The sequence below is a fragment of the Saccostrea cucullata genome, unplaced genomic scaffold (assembly GCF_032062105.1).
Source record: "Saccostrea cucullata isolate Sc308-1 unplaced genomic scaffold, CSIRO_AGI_Scuc_v1 ctg1711, whole genome shotgun sequence".
Taxonomy (NCBI): domain Eukaryota; kingdom Metazoa; phylum Mollusca; class Bivalvia; order Ostreida; family Ostreidae; genus Saccostrea; species Saccostrea cuccullata.
In genome coordinates this window covers 206,158-222,751 of record NW_026924079.1, presented here as the reverse complement: position 1 = coordinate 222,751, position 16,594 = coordinate 206,158, and the positions used below count along the sequence as shown (strand labels likewise).

The 16,594-nt window shown below is 31.5% G+C and overlaps 1 long non-coding RNA gene across 1 annotated transcript; it reads left to right on the top strand.

Annotated features, from left to right (window-relative positions):
* The first annotated feature begins 13,831 nt into the window (after nt 1–13,831).
* LOC134265658 (uncharacterized) lies at nt 13,832–16,175 on the top strand. The gene is made up of 3 exons (XR_009991798.1): nt 13,832–14,136; nt 14,469–14,596; nt 14,769–16,175. It is a non-coding gene; the product is annotated as an uncharacterized LOC134265658 (long non-coding RNA).
* The last annotated feature ends 419 nt before the right edge of the window (nt 16,176–16,594 follow it).

Below are 16,594 nucleotides of genomic sequence, written 5' to 3'. Positions count from 1 at the left end.
TTACTTATGCAGCAATATACCTTCATCACCTGCATACGGAGTATATATATCTCAGTTGATTCGATACGCAAGAGTGTGCTCTACGTATGAACAATTTCTTAAACGAAGTAAATTATTGACAAGCAAGTTGATGAAACAAGAATATCATCAGTCTCGTTTAATGTCATCATTTCGTAAATTCTATGGTCGATACAATGACCTTGTCAGCAAATACAATTTATCATTGAGTCATATGCTGACTGACGTTTTTCATACCAATTGTTAGTCCATTATTTATACACTGAATTGACGACGGATTTTTTCCGTTATTTCCTGATCATGACAACGAGCACACGGCGGGTGTGACCGGTCGGCAGGGGATGCTCACTCCTCCATGGCACCTGATCCCACCTCTGATGTTTCAGAGGTCCGCGTTTGCTCTGCTCTTATTTTGTATATTGTTTAATGGACGTTGAGATTGAATACTGTTCGTTATCTCCATATCCTTCTTCAATGCATATTTGGAAGGCCATGTTGCACCCGAAATCACCATTTGCTTCAAATACCACCGCATATTCCAGCAAAGCAAATATAGTTTTGCTTTAGAAGATCTGATTCCTTTGTTTGCAAGTTCGTGTTCTGTACTCAGTTAGCTTCAATCTTTTCGTCCTCAGGGGGAAAGTTTGGGCTTGGCATCGTCTCTTGCTAATTGGTACTAAGAGGGATTCGTATAGGTAACTATACCATTTCCAGTAACAAGGTAGCGTGTGTTACAAAGTGTTTAAATCCACCTCCTCTCCTCGAATAATGACATGCTGACACACCCTTAAGAGCTGATCATTGTCAGGATAACCTTTATCCCTTTTGTTTTTTTGTTTCCATAATACCGCCGTGGTTGCGGAGAAAATTACATTGGTCAAACAGGAAATAAAATATCCGACCGTGTTAGAGTACACAAACAGCAGATAAGGGACCCTTCCGTAAGAAATACTCCGTGCAGCGAACATTTTGAACAATGCGGTAAAGGACGTTTTAGTATCTTTCCGTTTTATAAAGTTACTGAGGAAAATGAACAGTTACGGCGGGCCAAAGAACAATATTTCATTGATAAATTTAAGCCTAAACTAAACAGATAAATATTCTGATTTAATCAATGACTGTAAATATTGTTTTTAAAATTTTTAAAATTTATTAATTATTGATTATTATTGTGTAAATATGTATCATTTACAGTGTCAAGTCTATTTGATTTGGCGCTTTCTACGGACATTTTTTGCGCCAAATTTTAACGTTGTCCTTTAATTATGACGTCATAATAACGACGTTATCATGTCATGTTGCTATTGTTATTCAAAATCCACTGAAGAGCCGAATGGCGAAAGCGCTTTGGAATAAAATGTGATCATCTTTTCCAAATTCTGGATTACTTTTCTATATGTGACGCGCCAAGCAAAAACCTCCCTTATATCTATTATGACGTAACGTCAAAAGACGCGTCTAAAGTCAACAACGTAAAAGCGACGTAAAAATGCCTCCTCGAGAAAAACTCTCCTCAGCAGAACAAGGGGATGTTGTTTTATTTATATGCTAAGAAAGATTCTTGGGTGTGGTTTGATGTAGTTTATTCATGAAGAAGTTATTTTCTGTCAAGTGTGACCTATCCTTTTCACAATTATTAAGTGTATATTTTTTAAAGATGTCCAGTGGTGGTTAAAAAATTCCCGTAAGACCGTTTTTAAAATGAAGTTTGTTTGCCCTCTCTTTATTCAGTTAAAAAAATTGCGTCGGGAGGTAGGTCGAATTTTTTTGTCGGAAATGTTGAATAAGATGATTGAAGGCATTTATGAAATGAAAAAAATAGTTATTGAATGGATAAGAAAATTCCGGAATGACTTATTCGGAGGTTTTGAAAAGTTCATCTTAAAAGGTCAAACAAACAACTTTTTAAAGATAGTTTTTTTTTTTAATTTAAGCTGCTAATTTCCAGCTGTTTCATCGTGATGCACATGCAAGAAAAATTAAACAGGAGCACAAAACTAGGAAAGGTATCTATTTTTAAAATAGCGATGCAGTGAAAATTGAACTGAATTTCCTCTCTTATCTTAACCCAATTTATACAATATAAACTGTGTTGGGCAGTTTACGCTGCGGTTTATATATAAAAAAAATTTGTACACTGTTCCAGCCCAGTTTACACCCTACATATAAATTGGATAGCTTTTTTTTTCCAGTCCTTATAATTAATTGTTATAATTCATTTCATGTATGAACAAAGTAGATTTTCATTAAAAATCACTTCAACAGTTTCAATTGTACAATATTGAAATGTTACCTCAGGCAGATCGACATGTTTTCTATCCAAGTGATTGTGATGTATTATTATAGGTAACCCGATTTATGCAATAAAAGTAAGTTCTTTATCCAATAAAATGCCGCGTTATAACCATAAGTATACACTGTATAACTAAATCTTTTCACTTCCGAAGATGATGTAAGTTAGAAAAATATATTACACTTTGTTGCACTTTTCTGTGCAAGTAGTAAGAACTGTACATAATCATATGTTTATCGACATTTCCCGGGGGAAAAATGAAACATTCTGTTATTTTTGCTGCACTGTTATGTATTCATAATGCGTTTGATGAGGTTGCAGTGTATACACAATACATCGAATGTGAAACTGGCAAACATGATACATCGCTAAAATGTTATAAGTAATACAAATTGTTACAAATTAATACATATTGTTTGAACACTTTTAAAACATTCCAACCTATTATTATTTTGTGCATGATTTTTCTACAAAAGAAGAGAAAATAAGGTGAAGAGGTGACTATAAAGTTTTGGATTCCTGAAAACAACAATGTCGGCCATTTATAAAATCGCTGAATTGGGCTGCTGAATGTTGAAACGCAGTCTCCGGTGCTTATTCAGCCCTTTGAACTGAGAACAGAATGAAAGTTTACATGAAACCATTTAGATTTATAAATTTTCATTTTAATGATTTTATTTTAACCTTCAATATTAAGGATTTATTTAACCTGTAATAATTATTTCCCCGACAAAGATTTATACTACCAACATTTTATGATTTCACATCTACCTTGGAAAATAATCTTGTTTCCTTCTGCTGAATTGCAGTATAAAATGAATAAGTTCATGCATTTCAAATTATTAAAGTTTGCTACCAATTACACGTAATTTAATATATACATGTAACAAACTAAAAACAATTTCAATAATTTTTTCCTGCAAAGTCGCTTTGTACATGCCTTCATGTACATACATTTACATCTATTGGGAGTTTTGTGCAAAATTAGCAAAACTAGTACGCTACAAATCTGCACAAAATATGAAAAAAAGCATTTATCAAAACGCTCTATGTTTTAGAATAAAGGATTTATGTCATAAAAAAATACATGTTCTTCGACTTGAATTTCCCCCTTGTTCAACTAACCCATTTATGGCTTTCTTGCTTTAATTATAAAAAAAAACGTATGATTGTATAAATTACATCAACCAATTATTTTTTTTTTCTGGACAAAAGTTACAACTTACGATTGTACATGTGTGCCTTGATTTTGTTTAATATATTTCAGGTAATTAATTAACATTGAATGTCCATAGCTGGCCCCCCCCCCCTGTTTACGATAATGGTAGAATAATTTAGAATGTTTTACCCTTCTCTTACTTTCTGTTGAAACTAATATTTGATATGATTAAAATAAATCATAATGTGTGAATGTACTTTCTCAGGAAGGTAATGGTAAAGTTTAGGTTAGACCTTACAGTCTATATCTAGAAATGAATGTAAATGAAGTTGTTGAGTGTGTTACTTGTGGGATTCATGTATGGTTTATTCCCACTTAGCCAACATTTTGAAAAAACCTATTCCCACATAGCCAACATTTTGATTTTTACACCTGAGTGACTAATAGGCTATAGTCTGTTTTCGGGTATGAGTATATATGGATTACCTGAGAATTAAGATTGAAATGTGTAAAAATTTTTCCTATATAATTTTAATCAATATAATTATAAAATCAGAGTAATGAAGCATTTAATGATGAAGCAAAAAAGAAAAGTGAGATTATTTTTAATACTCTAATATAATTAACATTAGAGATTAGAAATATTTATCTGAGTATGTAATATTTGACATGGTAATTTATGAACACAGTAATCAAATCAGATACAATGCGATTTATTATCTGACGAAGACACCATCTTAAATAATCATTAACAAACCTGCTTATTTAATTATCTATTGAGTTCCATAATGTCCCCCAAACTAAACTTCTTTTGAATTCCAGTCATTTTGTTTTTATTTGTATAGTTTTACTCTACTATGGAAATTCCCAAAAAATTATTTAATTTCAATTAAAAAAAATCAATGTTTGTACATTTTAAAAAGGAATGTTGCAGCATATTTTGTCGTTTTCATTTTTAAAACAATAAAAGAAGGAAAGACTAAAAACAATCTAAATATAACCAATGAATTGTGCATTTTTTTATTTTTAAATATAAGAATTATAGCTAAATCATCATGTTTATATGACAATTCTGAGCTAAAATATGAAAAGGGATTTGTATCAAAAATTAATGTGATTTAATTTATGTTCGTGAATTCTCACCAATTTTGATGTTTTAGAAAATGTAAAGGATTTATCTTAACTTTGAAATGCGAATTAATAAAAAAATACATGTTTTTTTTTTTAATTTTGATTATTTGATGTAACTTAAATAAATGCATCAAATCAAAATAGACTAAAATTAATTAATGTTTTATTAACCTTAAAACAGACTATAACCTACCTGTAATTTATTTCTTTTGTTCTCTACCTTGTTCAACTAGATTTACCCATTTATAAAGCTTTCTTGCTTTATTGTGGTTTGTTATTGATCGGTCAAAATTAATTCATGATAAAAATAAAATTGCGTTTTTTTTCATATTTTGAAATATATAAACGTATATTAATTACATCAACCAATTATTTTTTTTTTCTTTTCAATAATTCAAACATGATAAAAGTTACAACTTAATCAAATGTTTAAAGTTACATGTGTGCCTTTTAACATTTTAAAATTCTTGTTTAATTAACACGTTCAGGTAATTAATTAAGCGTGAATTCCATAGCATAACGACATCCAAAGAAGAAAAGGATCCCCCCCCCCCCAATAACCCAAAAAGTCTTCAGAGATGAGGGCGTAATTCTGCATACTTTTACATAATGGTAAACGTGGTAAAAGAAATGTGGTATTAGGTAAAAAAAAAAACAACTTGTCGTTTTACCCGTAAACTATGACAAAACTTTCTTTTTATACTGTGTATTGTATAGACTTTTGATCCCCTGGGAGGGGGTGGTTTCTGATTACTTTGATAAACTAATATTTGATATGATTAAAATAAATCATAATGTGTGAATGTTTACTTTCTCAGTTGAAGGTAATGCCATTTTCTTGTAAAAAGTTTAGGTTTTTAGACCTTACAGTCTATATCTAGATAATGAATGTAAATGAAGTTGTATTTTGTGTTAAAATACAAATATCATGTTGGATTCATGTATATTGTGGTTTGTTATTCGGTTAGTATACGATGATCGGTCAAAATTAATTCATGATCAACTTCATACTTGCATATAAATTGCAGATTTTTTTTCAAACCATATTTTGAAATATATAAACGTATATTATTGGATGGGGGTGGGTGTTACATTCTGATTCACTGAAAAGTATGCTAACGCATTTAGTTACGAAATAATTCTAAACATATTTCTTTTCAATAATTCAAACATAAATATAAAATAGGAAACGGACGGCCAGGAAAAATTAATCAAATGTTTAAAGATTAACAAGAAATAATGGTATAAACTCTAATTTAACATTTTAAAATTTGATGCACCTAATCTTAATTGTTTTTATTTGAACACGCATTTATCGAGATATACAAAAGGATTGGAAACAAGTTTGACAACTTACAAGTTCCTCATGGGAATTAAAAACCGATTTCATAACGACATCCAAAGAAGAAAAGGATCGAACTCTACTACAAGAGACAAATACAGTTTATTCCTGGATGCAGAATATCTTATCAATAACCCAAAAAGTCTTCAGAGATGAGGGCGTAATTCTGCATACTTTTTTCCCGTATTTAAACATTCAAAGCTAAAACATGTAAATACATATAGTAAACGTGGTAAAAGAAATGTGGTATCCTTTAGGTAAAAAAAAAAACAACTTGTCGCTTTCTTTAAAAATTTGGGTACTTAAAACGTAAACTATGACAAAACTTTCTTTTTATACTGTGTATTGTATAGACTTTTGATCCCCTGGGAGGGGGTGGTAGGGGCTGTCTCAAACTTTTTAAAGATAACTACTTTGATAGTGTAACAGAGACAATTAAGTGCCTCTGCTTAATTGGGGTTGAACCCAAGGCCTCTGGCTTGACAGTCCAGTGCTCTACCAAATGAGCTTAAGGGTTAACCTGCTAGCACAAGCTCGTAGGAAGATGTGGTGAATGTTTAGTTTGTACTACCACAATAGGAGTTTTTCATCCAAATGTTGATTATTTCCTTTTACTGTTGCAGTGATGTAGATTTCTGCCATTTTCTTGCATTAAAAAGCCATAAATTGGAATATCTTTTAGAGGAAGAGAAGATTTTTATTTGAGTTTTGTTCTTTTTTCCCTTGTCAATCATTTCGGTACCCGGGGGGGGGGGCACCGAAATGATTGACAAGGGAAAAAAGAACAGGCCCCTCTTTTCATTTTTTCAAAGATATAGTATAGAATGTATATTTTTATAAGTACATTAAAAACTCTTAATTATTGATATTTTTAAGGGAATCAAATCAAAAGTTTGAAAATACAAATATCATCAAATTATTATATAGCTTCACGTTATTTTACGATTTTACGTTATGAAAATCCATGGAGTTACGCACGCGTACACCGTAAGTCAAAGTAAATATTCCGTCTTTTTCATGCGATATTTCATACATTTATACACAGAAATATATGTCATGTTGTACATCAAATGAAAGAGAAAGAAAAACTCTATAAGAATCAATAAAAAACTGAAAATGTCAGAATTCTTCGTTAAGGGAGGTTTTTGCTTGGCGCGTCACACACACACACACACACACACATATATATATCCGGGGCGTTGTATCCGGGGGGGCCAGGGGGTGGGGCCTGGCCCCCCCCCCTCTTTTTTTCCCAACCTTACTTACACTATAGGAAGTGTTAATTCAAAGCCTGTTTGGCCCCCCCCCCCCACTTTTAGAAATGTACCCAAAATGTAGTATAAGAATTGGTACTAAAAGTAGTTGACACTGAAAAAAAGTTAACCTATCCCCCCCCCCCCCACCCGAAATAGGATTTTCGACTTCGGGCAACTTTTTCCTTTTTGTTTTTTTTTTTTTGCTTGTCAACTTTTTCAGGTAAGTAAAAAAAAATTTTTCTCTGCCTGGCCCCCCCACTTTCAAAATCGATGCTACGCCACTGTATATATATATATATATATATATATATATATATATATATATATATATATATATATATATATATATATATATATATATATATATATATATATTAAAAAAAAGAAAAAAACGACAACACAAGTTGTAAAACGTTAGCGCTTTCATTCAAATTCTTCAGACGTTTTACTTTGAACATTTGACGTTAAAATGTTATGGTAATGACGTTTTCAACAATACAATGACGTCACAATGAATGTTCGGGAAACAAGGAAAAGCGTATATGTTGAACATATGAGAAATAAACATACATGTATATAAAATACAATAAACTATGCTAAACTGTTCAAAGTTGGTTTTAAAGACTTAATAAAATGTTTCTCTTTTTCTCTTCTTTCTACCGTACTGTCGGTTAACAGTTTGTAAAAGGGGAACACGGTGAAATGTCCGTTACCGCACTGGTCCAGGTGTTCACTAACTTTGACCTGTCTGTACAAGAAATAGAAACATGACCCCATTTGTTCAACATCTCAATGGAGTTCTTAAAACCGACGAAAAAATGTCAAAAGTTCTTCAAAATTTCCAATTCATAAATAGTAGAAAAAGAACCTCCGCCGCTTATTGTGCAAGTCGCATTTTCAACAAAATAATGTGCACTCAGTCAGCAAATGCCCTGACCGTCGCTGTGGAACATGTCCGTACATAAGAGAAGGAAATACCTTTAAAATTGGGCCCAAAGATTTTAAAGTTAATGCTAATATGTCTTGTGATTCTAAAAACGTCATATATTGTATAACGTGTGAAGGATGTGGCCAATTTTACATCGGCGAGACTGGAACTACCTCCCCCGTATCCGAATCCACAAACAACATATTCAACATCCGGAGTACAGACAGGTCAAAGTTAGTGAACACCTGGACCAATGCGGTAACGGACATTTCACCGTGTTCCCCTTTTACAAACTGTTAACCGACAGTACGGTAGAAAGAAGAGAAAAAGAGAAACATTTTATTAAGTCTTTAAAACCAACTTTGAACAGTTTAGCATAGTTTATTGTATTTCATATACATGTATGTTTATATCTCATATGTTCAACATTTTTCCTTGTTTCCCGAACATTCATTGTGACGTCATTGTATTGTTGAAAACGTCATTACCATAACATTTTAACGTCAAATGTTCAAAGTAAAACGTTTTTGAAAAAGCGATTTTACAACTTGTGTTGTCTTTTTTTCTTTTTTTTAAATATTCATTGCCGGACACTGTGACTATATATATATATATATATATATATATATATATATATATATATATATATATATATATATATATATATATATATATATATATATATATATATATATATATATATATATATATATATATATATATATATATATATATATATATATTTCATTACATATAATTTACATGAAGTATGATTTTTAAAAAAACAAAAACAATATAAACAATATTATTATCCGTATGCTTTGAATATCAATCACGTAATTTATTCACTCTCCGATTTCTTTTAAAAAGGCGATTTAAGTAGCTTGAACTTTCGTTTGAGCAATGTACGAATCATGGTCATCTGGTGTATGAACCTAGGTACATTTAATTTTCAGACTTCGAGGAAGATTTCACAACAAATATAGAACATAACTTAAACGTTTTTTGACTAATAGGAAGGAGTAATCAGTTAGAAACGCAATAGAAATAATTCAAGTAGGGTCTCATTCATTTGATTTTACTTGCAAGCGTTTATTTACTTTTCCCTTAAACTGCTGACGTAAAACAAACTACACATGCCCTAAAATCGTAGCGCCACCACCAAGTATCGAGTCACGTGATAAACACGGGGTCTTGACTAAAACCCCAGTTACATTTCCAAAAACGACCTACGGCCGACGGGTTTTGAAGCAAAAATGGGATTCTTCGGGTGACAGTCGTCAGTTCATCGGCCGTTGTCTTGCCCGATTTTGACCTCTTTTTTTGTCGGCCGACCAATTTTGTGTCTATCGGTCCAAGTTATAATTTTTTATGCGTCGATGGCCGATTCCTTCAATTTAAGTTACCCGTCGACCAACCTTCGATCATCGTCCGACCATCGGTGGTCAGTTTATTAAGTCGGTCGTCCGTCGTTGGACAAAAAGGGTTTTTAAAATTTCGGCCGACGCTTAAAATCAAACTGTAGCTCAGAGCTCGATGATCGGACGACGATTGGCCGACTTGTGAATGTTTAACCTAGTAAGGATACATAACACAAACAAAATTTTGATGCGTGGATTGATATAATTTTTTTGAACGGAAATAACATGAATAATTAATCCGTAAGATATAAACAAATCTTAAGTATTCTTTGCTGATTAGATATGCACCATTTGTCGTTATTATGCAATTCCATACAAAATTTTGCACACATTTTCAACATTGAGTCACAATTTTATAAGATTCTGCCACTTTGCCTTGCAAACATTACTCACGTCACCTATCTGAATATAGATCTTTGAAAAAATATTGCTGAATTCTAAAGAAAAAAGATTTTTTGTGTTATTTATCCAAGTCATCGGTGTCCATAGGAATTAATGTGACTGCTCAGTGTCGCCCGAGATTATGTTCTTTCAGCCGACAAGACCAGAAAAATTTAGTCGTCCGAACATCGGCTTAAATGTGACCTAGGCATAAATCAAAAACCCGATCGCTGAGATTGATATATTTCCGTATTATGCTGGAAACAGATTTATTTAATTAAAAAAATAACGGTAAAGTTGTCCGAACCTACAATTCAAGTCAATTTTTTTGTCTGTCCGAACCATGGTCAGTTTGCCCTAAGGAAATGTTTGAATTCGATGTGTGATACTGATTCATAATAATTGAAAGCCAATGCACTGGCTACCTTCTTGCATATATTTCAGATTTTATGAGGAATTTACAGTGCAATTTGCAGATGGGGAACATCAAGATGAGAAGATTGTTGTGGATAAGTATGATGCGGCGAGGATAAGGACAGGAGGTTTCAAAATTTATATTACTCATATTTTACAGAGCCTATATTGATGTATTTGTGTTGAACATTGTATAGTCTTTTTTTTTTACTGGTCACACAGTGAATAAGTTGTAGTTTCATGAAAGTGAAATTTATAACCCCCTTGAAATGTTGGAGAGTATATAGTGATCGGGATGTCCTTCCTTGTTCTCTCTGTCTGCACTTTGTTTATATTATGATACTTAATAGAACAACTTTAAGATAGAACTTTGACACATAACCTTGTCAAGTTAACTATAGCCTGACCATATTCAGAAAAAATGCTTTCCGAAAGAATAAATGTCCTCTACAATGTACTAGCCCAAATTTAAAATTCACTGACCCAAGACCATCAAGTCGTCCATTATTGTATGTGCCCTTGAAATGCTCTATGGGTACATGGGATTTTTGCTGCATTCCTAATAATATACAATTAATTACCCCTTTTGAGGTCAACATAGTGAAAATAAGGACCCGAGACCTGGTCCACGAGGTGACCTGACCTGAGCGAGGCGGCCGAGGTCAGGGCAGGTCATCGAGTGGGCCAGGTCGAGGGTCCTTATTTCACCATGTTGAACTCACAAGGGGTAATCAATTGTTTTATTATACTGATATATATTGAAAAGTATGAATCTCTGACCGTTATCAATTCTTTCTTTGATCGGGATCGGGATTCGCCACACTCCGTATAGTGAAGTTGTTTACATTGACGTCTGCAAGTTGTGTAAGTTTTTGCATCATGATTTACTGATTAAAACAATATTTGGTTGATAGCAACTTATATTGTTATAACTAGCGATTACTTTTCCTCTACACAGTCAAAATCTAACACAGAATTCAACTCTTTAAAGAGCCGCTTCTACATTCCATTGAAATGAATTGTAACGATATTTTGAAATGAGTAAACCGTTTAAGTTAACTATAAAATTTTACCGTATTCTGTATGGTAATGCAAAACAGACCATGCACGAATTTAAAAACATGTTGTTTTTTTCAAATAATTATTATTTTATGCATTAACTTCACTCAAATTCAAAAAGGAATTTTTGATTAAGAGGTCATTATTTAGTGGTCATTAATAATAATGACCAGGTCATTATATCCCACGTGCAATGACTCCTAGGTCATTATTGCTGTGAACAGTACCATTTGGAGTCATTGTTGTATTTCAAAGTTTTCTTACCAGCCAATCAAATTCGAGTAATATCGATAGAGGTATAATAAAATTACATATACATATGGATATATAAATTTCAATAATTTTTAAATTATATTTAATATTACACATTAGTATGTATACAAATATTATATTTTTTAATTCACTTTGCTTCCATTATGTTTGATTGTTAAGAATAATTTGTAATCATGATATTAACTGATTTCAGATGACAGGAATTCATTGATCAGATAAGGGACTCTCTTATAGAGGCAGATGTCATCAAAGAGACTGAGAAACCAGGTAATATTTATTCGTGTGAATTGTTAAATTACGGAACGCCATCACTGCCTTATAGCATACAACTATGTATTTATTACGTCAGTTTATCATTACGTGATGTGAACATATCTTTACGTTATGTCCATTTTTTATGGGATGATGAAAATATATCTTAACATCATGTCAATGCTGCATTACATGAAGTAAATACATACTTTCATTATGTCAGCACTTCATAACTTGAAGTAAAAAATTCATTATGTGAAGTGATAATGTGTTTACATTGTGTTAAAACTTTATTACGTGAAATGAATGTTTCTTTACATCATTTCATTTCTTTAAAATGTGAGGTCAAAATTACATTGCGTCAAGTAAATTGTGTTTTATAATTAAACTTATCATTACATGAAGTCAAAAGCCCATTCCTTTTTGAGAGTGTATATTTCTATTATATCAAAGCGTTATTACGTGATATGGATTTATCTTTATTTTACGGCGAGGGCATCATGATGTGAGGTGAACACATCTTACCTTTATGTCAGTGCTTTATTACGTAGTGTAAAAAGTGTATAACATAATGTGAACATATCTTTATATTATATCAACACTTTATTACATTATGTCAAAACTCCATTCCATGATGTGGATATATAATTACGTTATGTCAACTCTTTCTTATGTGATTTAAAAAATATCTTTATATTGTGTTAACTCTTTATCATGTTGATTCCAAAAGTTCATTACCTGATGTTAAAATACATTTACATTATCTCAAAGCTGTATATCTAGTTTATAGTGAATGTTGACGACCGTGTTTTAATGACTGGTAAGAAGGAAAAAAAATTATTTGGTATAAGTCAGTTCTGAAAAAAGATGTAGATTTAATATAATATGCTTGATTTTGTTAAAACATAGATGAGATACCCTCTAGAGGAAAGGAAAGCACAGGCAAGTATCTCTTTACTACATGAAACATCAAAGGTAAGTGCTGGTGGATTTTAGAAATCACCCACTGCATGCGAAAAAAAAAGTGGAATAACTTAAAAATTCGGTATACTCAGTATTATAACTTTTTTTAAAATATAGGTTGTTGAAAGTCTAAATGCAATTACATGTACCTGTATATTCATTATACTGAGACATTCATTATAAACATTATGATTCATTTTACATGTATATGTATAAAGACAATCACTATAAACATGATATCATTTTTGAAATATGTTATAACTATTTTGATGGTTACACATGCTATCTAACTGATAAATATAATGAAAGGAAGACATCTTTTATCAGGAGGCCCTGTTTGAAGTTTTAATAACGTTGTCACTATGATAAACATAACGCTTCTTTTGGATTTTATAGATTTAGGTTCACTGTTTTGAGGATCCTGCCTAAATGATACACATTTATTCAAATATTGTATTAATTTCTTTATATCTAAGTTTTTTCAGAGTCATTTGAATGCTAAGATGATATTTTAAAAAAAGTCCTTCCAGGAAGGAAGAGATTTTTTTTTAAATTTAATTTATGTTGAATGGGAAAATATCCCATGCAGATCCACATTTTTATTCTACATATAATACTAATATAGCTTAAAAATCCAAGTAGGTAGTGTAAGGATAGTCAGTGACATGGGTTCGATTCCCATCACTACCCAAATGTTTGTAATCCTGGTGGTGGTTTCTCTTTTTTTCTGTTTTTCTTTTCTTATGATTTTTTGGTGGAGGAACATTGATTTTAAAAAGTTACTAAATGTATTGGCATTTAAATGAAAATGAACAGAAATTGGTTCAGTCAATATCTAAAATAAATCAAGAATTACATTTGCTAAAGTTGTGCATATAGAGATAATTTGAAAATATAACATACCGTATAATCCCTATCAACCGCCCCTACCCCTATAAGCGCCCCCTGGGTCTTTTTCAATTGTCAGGAAATAAGGGCCCCCTGTACAGTGATCAAAATCATCCAGAATCGTATCAAAAGTCCGCCATAATGAAGAAAGTGAAAATGAAACTTTGTTATTAGGTAACTCATACATCAAATATTCTTGAAAGTAAAAGATTTTTAGAACGACCTAATCATGTATTTCTGAAAGTGAAAGTTAAAAATACAAGTACAAAATATCTTCTCCTTGTCGATTCCCTAATTTCAAAGTGGGAAAATGAGTCATATAGCATAATTTGGGTGGATTATTGTAATTTAAAGGAAGGTTAGACAGTTTTCAGTGGTTCTCTGTTATTTGTTTTTTTTTTTCAAAAGATCTCTTGAAGTTAAAATATAACATTCAAAATTTTAACAAGAATATAAAAATAACTGCCCCCTTTCCGCAATTTTCTAAGCGCCCGGGGCGGTTAATAGGGATTATACGGTATTTTAAGGTTTCAATTATAGCATGTAAAAGCAGCAATTAAATACAGTTATGCAAATTTTATCATAATTGTTACGTATATAGTTTTATATCCAGTTTTAAAAGAAATTTTTGAAATGCTGTAAAGTTACTTTATCTCCTTATTTTTTATCATAAAAGTTATTGTGTTATAGCTACAGGTCCATCAAAGACAGCATGGGGAAATTTGGAGCAGGCAGGACGACCTGGGTTTATATTGATAAAATGAATGAAATTCTTCACAAAGACAGATCAACTGAACCTTCAGCCACCAGCAGTTCATGTGAAAACTTTGTTTTATCATTTTGTCAAGCGTTGAATTGTTTTTACATTATAAAATTTGATCATGTGACTAACTCCATGTCATATCCTATACCAATGAAACTCAAAAAACTGATATTAGTTAAATTACACATGTAGTAAAGAACATGCAACTTATTGTTTACTCTATGCAGATAATAATGGACAATTAACAACCCCTAAGAGAAAGGACACAACACAACCAGAAACATGCACAAAGAAACAAAAGAAAGTCAACAAGCAAATGCCGGGATGGTTTGAAGACTATTTGAAGGAGCAGAAGGAGGACAGGAATAAGGAGCGGGAGGAAATGAGGAAATTTCGAGAGGACATTGTTATATAAAAACATGGAACAAAAAAACTCAATTCTCAAAAACCTGACAGACATTCTATCAAAATCTCTTAAATAATTAGATTTAAATCATTTCAGCTTTAGAGCTTTGTAAACTTTGACTCTTATTAATTAACATACTAGTAATGCACTTTGAAATGAAATCAACAATGACGTTACATTCTTAAGAGCCAGTCCGCGAGAAAACCATGCAAAATTTAAAAAATCGTCCAAATGGAAGGTTGCAACTTGGGAATTTTAAGTGGCTTAAAATTTTCTACATAAAGGTAGAAGTCAGAATATCTACAAAAAAATGTCGAACCCTGCATCTATTTTTAGTAACAGCTCATTTGCATATTTGTCGAAAATCGCACAAAATTTAATGGAAAATGTATACAAATTGATCAAGTCAAAAAAGTTACCATTTGTCATCAGTTTACTTTCAAATTTTGTTTTATTTTCAAAGTCATGGTCTAATTAACACAAATAATGAGGAAAAACTTAATTCAAATAAATATTTTATTTTTGGCACATCTATTTATAGATCCTAAATAAATGAGTATGATTTTTTAGCCATTTTTAGATGCTCATTTCTCTCAAGACCAAGGCAGAAAATAAATTAAATTAATTGTTACTTTAAGAATGATCTAAGTTCTACTCTGTATTAAAATATTGAGCTTGGGAAATAATATCTACATGATGTAAATTAACTTTGAAATACCATATTTTGCTACAATTTCACATATTTTAAATAACAGACTTTTACTATATTTTTGGATTATTTCTATGATATTTAAATGAAAAAAAGAAGATTCTTAATCTAATATATTTTTTAGAAGAGGAATAACTGATTTGAATACTTCATATAACTTTCTTTTGCTTATTTTAGCCCCTTGTTACCAATTTGCTGGAGTTAAATTGTTATCTCCCCTCGTTGGAACTCTTTTGTATTATTGGGTAAAAAGTGACAGGTATGTCAATATGGAGAGAAGTCATTTATGAGCATTTTTTCTTCACCTAGGGAGTTGTTGTGGAGCATAATTGCACTATGAAAGAGGAAAAAATTATTTTAAAATATTTGAATGTAAGAAAGAAACAACAACTTAGCTTGAATAAACAAATAACAGGCCCAGAGGAAGCAATTTCAGTGTGGGGGAGGGGGGACAACCTACATTATCAACTACCAAGAATTCCATAGAAAGTAAAAAAAAATAAAAGTTCATCATATGTTTTTTTTTTTATTTTGGGCATTATACATGTAGTAGCTATGTTTTCTATAGGGTTCTGTCCTCAGGGAATCTACATGTATTTCATGGTAATTATAGGAAATTAAATCAAACAGTAACATATTTTTAATCAAAATATACATTTGATATTTTGTTTAAGGCACCTGGAGCCGTTCAAGTTTGAGATCATTTTATTAACTCAAACCATTTCAGGTCAATGAGGACAATGAAGAATATACTTACAACATATAAATTCAGGTCAGAGGTACAAGTATATGATATACATAATCAAAATATGAAAAGGAAAAGAAAAACACATATGAAACATGTAATAATGAAATAAGTGAGGGGAAAATCATGGAGGACTCACTAACTAAAATCATATATTTTCAATATAAACATACATATTTTTCTTAGTGTCTTA